This window comes from Silene latifolia, chromosome 2, assembly GCF_048544455.1.
Source record: "Silene latifolia isolate original U9 population chromosome 2, ASM4854445v1, whole genome shotgun sequence".
Taxonomy (NCBI): Eukaryota; Viridiplantae; Streptophyta; class Magnoliopsida; order Caryophyllales; family Caryophyllaceae; genus Silene; species Silene latifolia.
In genome coordinates this window covers 113,418,035-113,426,058 of record NC_133527.1, presented here as the reverse complement: position 1 = coordinate 113,426,058, position 8,024 = coordinate 113,418,035, and the positions used below count along the sequence as shown (strand labels likewise).

The following is an 8,024-nucleotide window of genomic DNA, read 5'->3' as shown; positions in this document are numbered from 1 at the left end:
AAATGGCAAGATAAAGACATTCATGTCATTATTTTAGACATTCGAGATTTGGGTTGACTCAGGTTGACTCGAGTTGCGGGTTTCTGAGTCGGTTTTGGGTCCGAAGATGGTTTTAACTCTAAATAGTGTTATTGACAGGGCAGTCATATACCTATAAAAAATAACCAACTGGCTCTAACTAATATAGCTAGGAGGGAAGTCGGGTCGAATCCACAGGGAGATGGGAAAATGTTAGCCTCGTCTAAGTCTGTCAAGGTAACCAAATTGGGGGGTTTTTAATTGTGATATTCTAAACTAATGAGAGGATAGGGAAGAGAAAATAAGAGAATAAAGATTAACCAAGTAGAGAAAAACAGCTAAGACAGACGGTTCACCATAATCATTCAGTCAAGTAATCTAAGTCTCAGGTCAATGCAGATACGGTCTGAGGAGCAGTGAATATCTCCTTTCGGTCTCAATTCGCCCTAAAGCACAAATAGCTTAGATTTCGCCCTAACTATAATGCCCTATTGTTCGCTACTAGTCTCACCTTTTCCAACCTTTCGGTCCAGGTCAAGGGTCACTAAGATATAAATGCCTAATTGCGTTGACTCAATTAAACAGATACAGTTAATTGCAGCAGTTAACAACAAAGGTTATACCAGCATCAACCCAATAGAACGATTACTTTCCCTTCATAATTATGGATCCCCTATAGTCTTAGCAGAAGGGAATTAGCTACGCATCATCATTGAACTAACAATAATAACAAATAGAGAATAAAGAGAATTAAACATAATAACAATACTAATGAAGATTGAATTAGAGTAGAGATGAAATAATAAGAGAAGAAAAGCAATACAATAACGATAATTAAGATTAAAGGATGAAAGAACAAGAATAATAATACCCATCGTAATCCAAATCTGAGTAGCCAAAGTGTAAAGGAAGAACAAAATCCGAGAACAGTAGTCAAAAGTAGAGTAAAGTGGATGTGAGAAGAGAAGGGGAAGGGGTTACGCAGTCCCCCCTCTCTTTACATACGAAAATCCCTTCCTAATCTAACCTATGGACTAATTACAAAGCCCATACGAAAATTAGGCGGAAAAAGTCTATAGAAGGACAAACCACTCGATCGAGTGAAAATAAACCACTCGATCGACCAAACTAACGCCAAACCACTCGATCGAGTGGAAATAAACCACTCGATCGAGTACTTCTTGCTATGTCTTCTCTCATGTTAACTTGGATTGCTCGATCGAGCAACTGGGAGTATAATAAGCATTCGATCGAGTAATAAATTACTCGATCGAGCTATCTTGGCACGTAAGACCTTAAAACACCTTCCGAAACTGATGTGACCATAATTGGCGCATATTTAGCCCCCGAATTACCATTGTTTCTATGCTTTTTAGTGCCTATTTGGGTCATTTCTTATCTTTAGTTCTTTGTTTTGCATATTCTTTGAGATTTTGATCCCTTGGTAGGAAAGGAGTAAGAATCTTGCATTTTCATGGCAAAACAAGGCTAAATTGATCATATTCAATGACCAAGCATCAAGGAGAGACAAGACTAGAAGGCCTTTGTACATAGCATAGTAGAAGAGCATTGTTGAGAAAAGGATCCTTGAGTCCCCAAGGAAATCCCCAAGGAATTCATGAAGAAAAGGGAAGAAAAAGAAGAAGGAAAGTTGCTGAACTACAATCCGAACGGATTGTAGAGAATCCGTCCGTCCGTCCCAATCCGAGCGTCCCGCAAAGGAATCCGCTCGGATTCCCCCTCGCCAGTCCGAGCGTCTTGCCCAAGAATCCGCTCGGATTCCTCAGCCCAGATCCGGCCGTCCCGACTCCCATCCGCACGGATCGCAAAGACAAAGACGTTTTCATTCCTCAAGCATCGATAAGAGAAGCCCTTCTCTCGGATAATCCCGGAGGCTCCTTGCTCAACTTAAAAAGTGTAATTACTAGTTTAGCCCTTAGTTAACCCTAATGCATCCTCCCTAATTTTCACTATAAATACCCCATTAGTCTAATTAGAGGAGCATATGTTCTTCTTATCAATAATTAGTGTAGTTAATATCAATCAAATCTCTCTTCAATATTGTAATCAAATATTAATCAAGTTTTAATCCAAGTTTTAGTTCTTTAATCTCTCTCTTGTTCTTACTTTATTTTGGGTAATTGAAGATTATTTGGGTTATTATTGGGAGATTGACAACCTCTCAATCTAGGATTCAAGTACTTCTATTATTCTTGCTTTATTATTGGAATCATTAGTAGGTATAATCTCTTAATCCCTTTTTAATTATCGCTAATTACTTTCATTTATTCATCATGTTTCATTATATTAGTATGATTGACAACCTCTCTAGCATGATCAATATGATAATGAGTGAGTAGTCTCTTAGCTAGGGTTTAATGGGTGATTAGGGGAAACCAACATGGGGAATGATTCATGCTTAAATTAATATGCTTTCATATCTTATTTGCTTGCTTTTTTTGATCTTAATACATGCACATGTTATATTTGATGAAATGCTAAGCCTATGAATCCTTGCATTTACTATCATCTTCTATCCTTTCAACTTGACTTGTAAGACATAACCCAACTCGAGTCTTGTTAGACCATGCATGTGTTAAGTAGGGAAGATTAAGTCGACTTGTAGGTGTTGTACAATCCAAGAGATTCGGCTCCGGGACCCAAACTTTCCTAGGATTGTAAGATATAACCCAACTCGATCCATCACAACAATAATTGCTTGCTTATAATTTGAGAACATGTTTGTATGATCATATCCCATGATTCCCCTATGAACCCATGACACCCTAGTGCTTTTAATCAATTGTTTACACCCTTATTTTATTTATCTTGTTAGTTTATTTTCATTGCTATTTTAGTTTAGTAACCTTCTACATCAACCCAATTTGTGACACCCCTAGACACCACTAGTTACAATAGAATCTTCATCTCAATACCCGTCCCTTGGGATCCGACCTTTACTTGCCTCTTTACTAATTGTAGAGTTGTTTGTGAAGTATAAATTGTGTTTTGTATCGACCATTGACCAACGACCACATATGCTTAATTGTGAACACGAAATGGCTCCGATCAAAAATGGCGCCGTTGCCGGGGACGGTGTTTAATTGATTTAAGATTTCTTTTATTGTTTTTAGTTGTGTCTTTTTCACCTTGGGAAGTAAAACTCCTCAAGGTTTGTTCTAATTGTTTTTGAGTTGTTTGATATTTTGCATGTCTAGAAGGTTACAAAGAGATTTGTTACCTTTTGACCGTGAAATCGAAAGAACCTTGACGAATAATAGGAGACTTGTTAGGAGGAATTTGGGAGGTGTTGGTGAAGTTGTTCAACCCACTAGTGAGTTTGTCAATCCTTTCGCAATAGAAGGAGAAGAAAACCCATTAAACAATACCACACAAAATCCACCTACAATGCCTAAATTCTCGTCACACTCTATACCCACCGAGGAGGATTTACCAAATGGTACTCCTACCCCACAACATCTTACCGGAAACTTTATTGCCAAGTCCGCCTTCATTCAACTAGTTGAGAGGAGCCAATTCGGGGGAATGCCTAGTGAGGACCCTCATTCTCATATGGAAACATTTTGTGATTATTGTGAAGCTATCTCTCAAACGGGCGTGACTCAAGACCAAATAAGATGGGTCTTATTTCCTTTTTCGTTAATCGGCACCGCAAAGCAATGGTTGAAGGGCCTTGATAAAGCCACCCTTGGAATAGATTCTTGGAAGAAGCTAGCTCTAGCTTTCTACAAAAAATTCTACCCACCGGAAAAGACCAATATGCTAAGAGCTCAAATTACGGGTTTTAAGCAAAGGGATGAAGAATCTTTGTATGAAGCTTGGGAGCGGTTCAAAGGTATTTGTCGCTCATGTCCTCACCATGGACTTAGCGAATGGTTTTTAGTGCAACAATTTTGGAATGGTTTATATGAAGATTCAAGGAACATTCTCAATATGGGATCAAATGGAATGTTCACCGAAGTTGATGACAATCAAACATGGAACAAGATTGAGGAAATGGCGGTCCATAATTCGCAATATAGTAGGCCTCGCAAGGCTACTAGAGGAGGAAAGTATGAAGTGGACACCGTTACTCAATTGGGTGCTCAACTTAGTGCTCACATTGACACAATCAACTTGAAGTTTGAACAAGCTATGGCTAGACTTGAGGAAAACTCAAAATCAACAAAGCATCATGTTAATGCCATGACGGCATCCTCATCAATCCCAAGCGGGATATGTGAGAATTGTGGAACCTTGGGTCATGACTCAAGCGAATGTAGGGGAACAACCGAGCAAGTCAATGCTTTCCAAGCTTACAAAAGTGGTACCCCTTATTCAAATTTTTACAATGAAAACACCAAGTTCCATCCAAATCTCTCATACAAAAGCCAAAATGTTCAAAACCCTCAAACAACATACACTCCACCACCCATGAGAAATCAAAATCAAAGACCCTTTTTCAATCAAAACCAAGGTTACCAAAATCAAAACCCATACAATCACCACAATGACCAAAGTTTTGATGTCCAAAAAGCGGTCCTCCAAATGCAAAAGAATCAACAAGAATTTTTCACCCAAATGCAAAAAGATAGCCAAGCAAAAGACACCACCATCAACAACATTCTAGCTCACACCAAGATGTTGGAAACACAATTAACTCAACTAGCATCTTCTAGCTCACAAAGACAAAAGGGGCAATTACCACCACAAAGTAACCCCCCTAGACATGAAACGGTTAGTGCCATTCACTTGAGAAGTGGTACAAGGTATGAATCACCGAAGGAGCAAGTTGAGGATGAAGTTGTGAGAGCTAGTGAGAATGAAGTTGTGGTGCAAGGTCCCAAAGAAGGGGAATCATCAAAAGAAGAAAGCTCAAAGAAAAATGAAGACAAAGCCAAAGAAAAGGAGCCCATTGTGATTAGACTTCCTTTTCCAAGTCGTCAAGCCAAGCCTAAATTTGATGATCAACTTGGAAAGTTCATGGAAATTGTGAAGAACTTAGAAGTCTCAATTCCTTTCACGGAATTAATCAATCACGTTCCGGCCTATGCAAAGTACATGAAAGATATCCTCACAAAGAAGAAGTCAATCCGGAAACTTGAGACTATCGCCTTCACCAAGGTGAGTAGTGCAATACTTCAAGGGAGTTCACCTCCAAAATTAAAGGATCCGGGAAGCTTCTCAATACCGTGTACCATTGGCGACACAACGATCAACAAAGCCTTATGTGATCTAGGGGCTAGTGTGAGTGTCATGCCGTACTCGGTAAGTAAAAGGTTGGGAATGGGAGAGCTTAAATGCACCAATATCACTCTTCAAATGGCCGATAGATCGACGAAGACACCGCTAGGGATATGGGAAGATGTCCCCGTGCGAATTGGGAAGTTTTTCATCCCGGTGGACTTTGTCATTGTTGATATGGAGGAAGATTCCAACATTCCAATCATCTTAGGAAGACCTTTCCTACACACCGCGGGTGCGGTGATTGATGTGAAACATGGAGAGCTCACTCTAGAAGTGGGAGATGAAAGCATAACTTTTAATCTTGACAAGACCATGAGAGCTCCTCGTTTGCATGAGCCATGTTTCATGATTGATCATTATAGCCGAAAAGATGAAAAGAAGAAATCGGAACTCCAATGGAGGAAGAAAATTGAAGATGCTCCATTCAAAGAGCAAGTGAATTTTGACAAGGAAAGCTTGCAAAGCTCATCAAAATCAACCAAGGAAGAAGAAGATGGCCTCATTGGCCAAGAGAAGAAATTGGGAGAGTTGTCTCCATCCAAGCAAGAGATTTTCAATGATCAACTCAATGAAGTTTGTGGTCTTTGGGACGACGAATTTGAAGGGATCTTTAATCCCTACATTGGGCATGCCATCGATCATGATCAACAACAAGGGCCACGGTCTATTGAGGACCTTTACCATAACAATAAACAAGCTTTTGATTACTTCTTCAAGGTGTTGAGCAACATCAACAACACCTTGAACATGCCCCCTTGACATCTCATCAAGAATGAGAGTTTGGTGGAGTCCTCCCTAAACCACCACTTGTAAATATTTCTAACTCCCTAACTTACTTTTCAATTTTTATATTGCATTTTTGTCATTTTTGGATTTTATTTACTTTGATCAAAATAATTGTCATGAAAAGAGAGAAGTGAGGGAGGGACTAATGATTTTATTTGATGTGTAGTGCTTTACCTTAGTGTGGGGATGGCAATTGCCTAGGCTATTCATGCCTTAGTAGTGCCCCCGCAATGAAGAACACAAGATTTGAAAGAAAGAAAGAAAGAATGATAAGGGAATGCGTTGGTGCACGGATGGAACTGAATCCGTGTACACAAGGACCAATCCGAGCGGATTCCTGAGAATCCGCCCGTCTGCAGAGGATCCGAGCGTCCTGCTGAGAAGACGCCCGTCTTGGGCTGAGCTGAAATTGCTAAAATTCTTGACTGTTGAAGAATCCGAGCGGATTTCTGGAAAGACGCCCGTCTCACAGAATCCGTCCGTCTTGTGAACAATCCGTCCGTCTTGCAGCTGAAGAAAAACAAAGAAAAATCTCTGGACAAGAATCCGTCCGTCCTTGCACGAAATCCGCCCGTCTCATCTCAGAAGAATCCGAGCGGATTCCCCAGAATCCGCCCGTCTCTAGGCGGGATTTTTGAAAATTTGAAGCTGAAGAATCCGAGCGGATTGCGCCTAATCCGCACGGATTGCCCCTGCGTCCTAAAATTGTCGAGTTCTTTAAATACCCACCCCACCTTCATTCATTCATTCATTCACTCATAAACACTACCCACAACATCAAAACCCTCATCCTCTCCATCTCAAAAACAAAAACCCTCAACAAAACTCACCAAAATCAAATCAAACCATCTTTCAAATAACAAATCAGTCACTCCATCTTCATTAACAATCAAAACCAAGAACAAAATCTTCACCTTTGAATTGATTTTTGTTCTCATAAAGGCAAAGCCTTTCACCTTCAAAATCGATTTGGGCATTCTACAAATTGAAGATTTTTGATCTTTTTCTTGGTTAGCTCATCAAATGGCAAGAACAAAGGGAGCAACAAAAGCAAAAGCAAAGGCAACAAAGGCACCAAAGGCTACAACTCTCTCTCAAAGGCAAAAAGCTCTACAAATGAAGAAAGCTTTGGCAATGGTGGTATCAACACCAAGCTTGGAAGTGCAACAACCTCAACAAATTTCTATGGAAGCATCACCCTCTACTCCGGTAATTAATCAACTCTTGCATTATCCGGAGGTAACATTCATTTCCGATTCCCATAGAAATACATTTGTCAAGTTTGCTATGAAACAAATTCAATCCACCAAATTCATATGCCAAGATGCTTTAGAGAAGTTGGGTGTTCTTGAACAAACAAGAGTCTTTTTCAATGCCATGGGTTTAAAGAAATTGTTTGAAATGAAGGAAGTAACATACCCCTCCCTTGTCTTGGAATTCTTAAGTTCTTTAAAAGTGACAAAAGTTGAGAATAGGGAGAATATTGAGTTTCGTCTAGCTAACACTAGTAGACGCATTACCTTTCCGGAATTGGGTGCAATTTTGGGTCTTAGCGATGAACATAAATTTTATAAGCAATATGGGAAGTATGATCCCGAGCCTCTTTGGGAGGCAATCTCCGGGAAGAAATTTGAAGATTTTAAAGCTTGTCGTGCTCTTTTGGTCCATCATCCGGGCATAAGAATATGGCACAAAGTTGTGGGAAATACCATAATTGCTAGGAAAGACACCAATCATTTCACGGGACTCGATTTTATTCTCCTTGAATCAACTTTGAATATTGGAAGAATTCACACCAAGCCTTACAATTCTTTGAGGCTATTGGTTGATAGATGGCTCCATGTAGATAGTGGGAAGAAGGGTCAAACCGTAATTGTTAATGGCGGCCTTGTCACGGTCCTAGCCAAGCACTTTGATCCTAATTTCAATAAGGATAGCAAGTACAAGGCTAAGGATGGTGGCCATCTTATTGA

At 39.9% G+C, this 8,024-nt stretch overlaps 1 non-coding gene across 1 annotated transcript; it reads right to left on the bottom strand.

Moving 5' to 3' along the window:
- Positions 1 to 3,798: 3,798 nt before the first annotated feature.
- Positions 3,799 to 3,905, bottom strand: LOC141645615 (small nucleolar RNA R71). Its single transcript, XR_012545093.1, has one exon. It is a non-coding gene; the product is annotated as a small nucleolar RNA R71 (small nucleolar RNA).
- Positions 3,906 to 8,024: the final 4,119 nt, after the last annotated feature.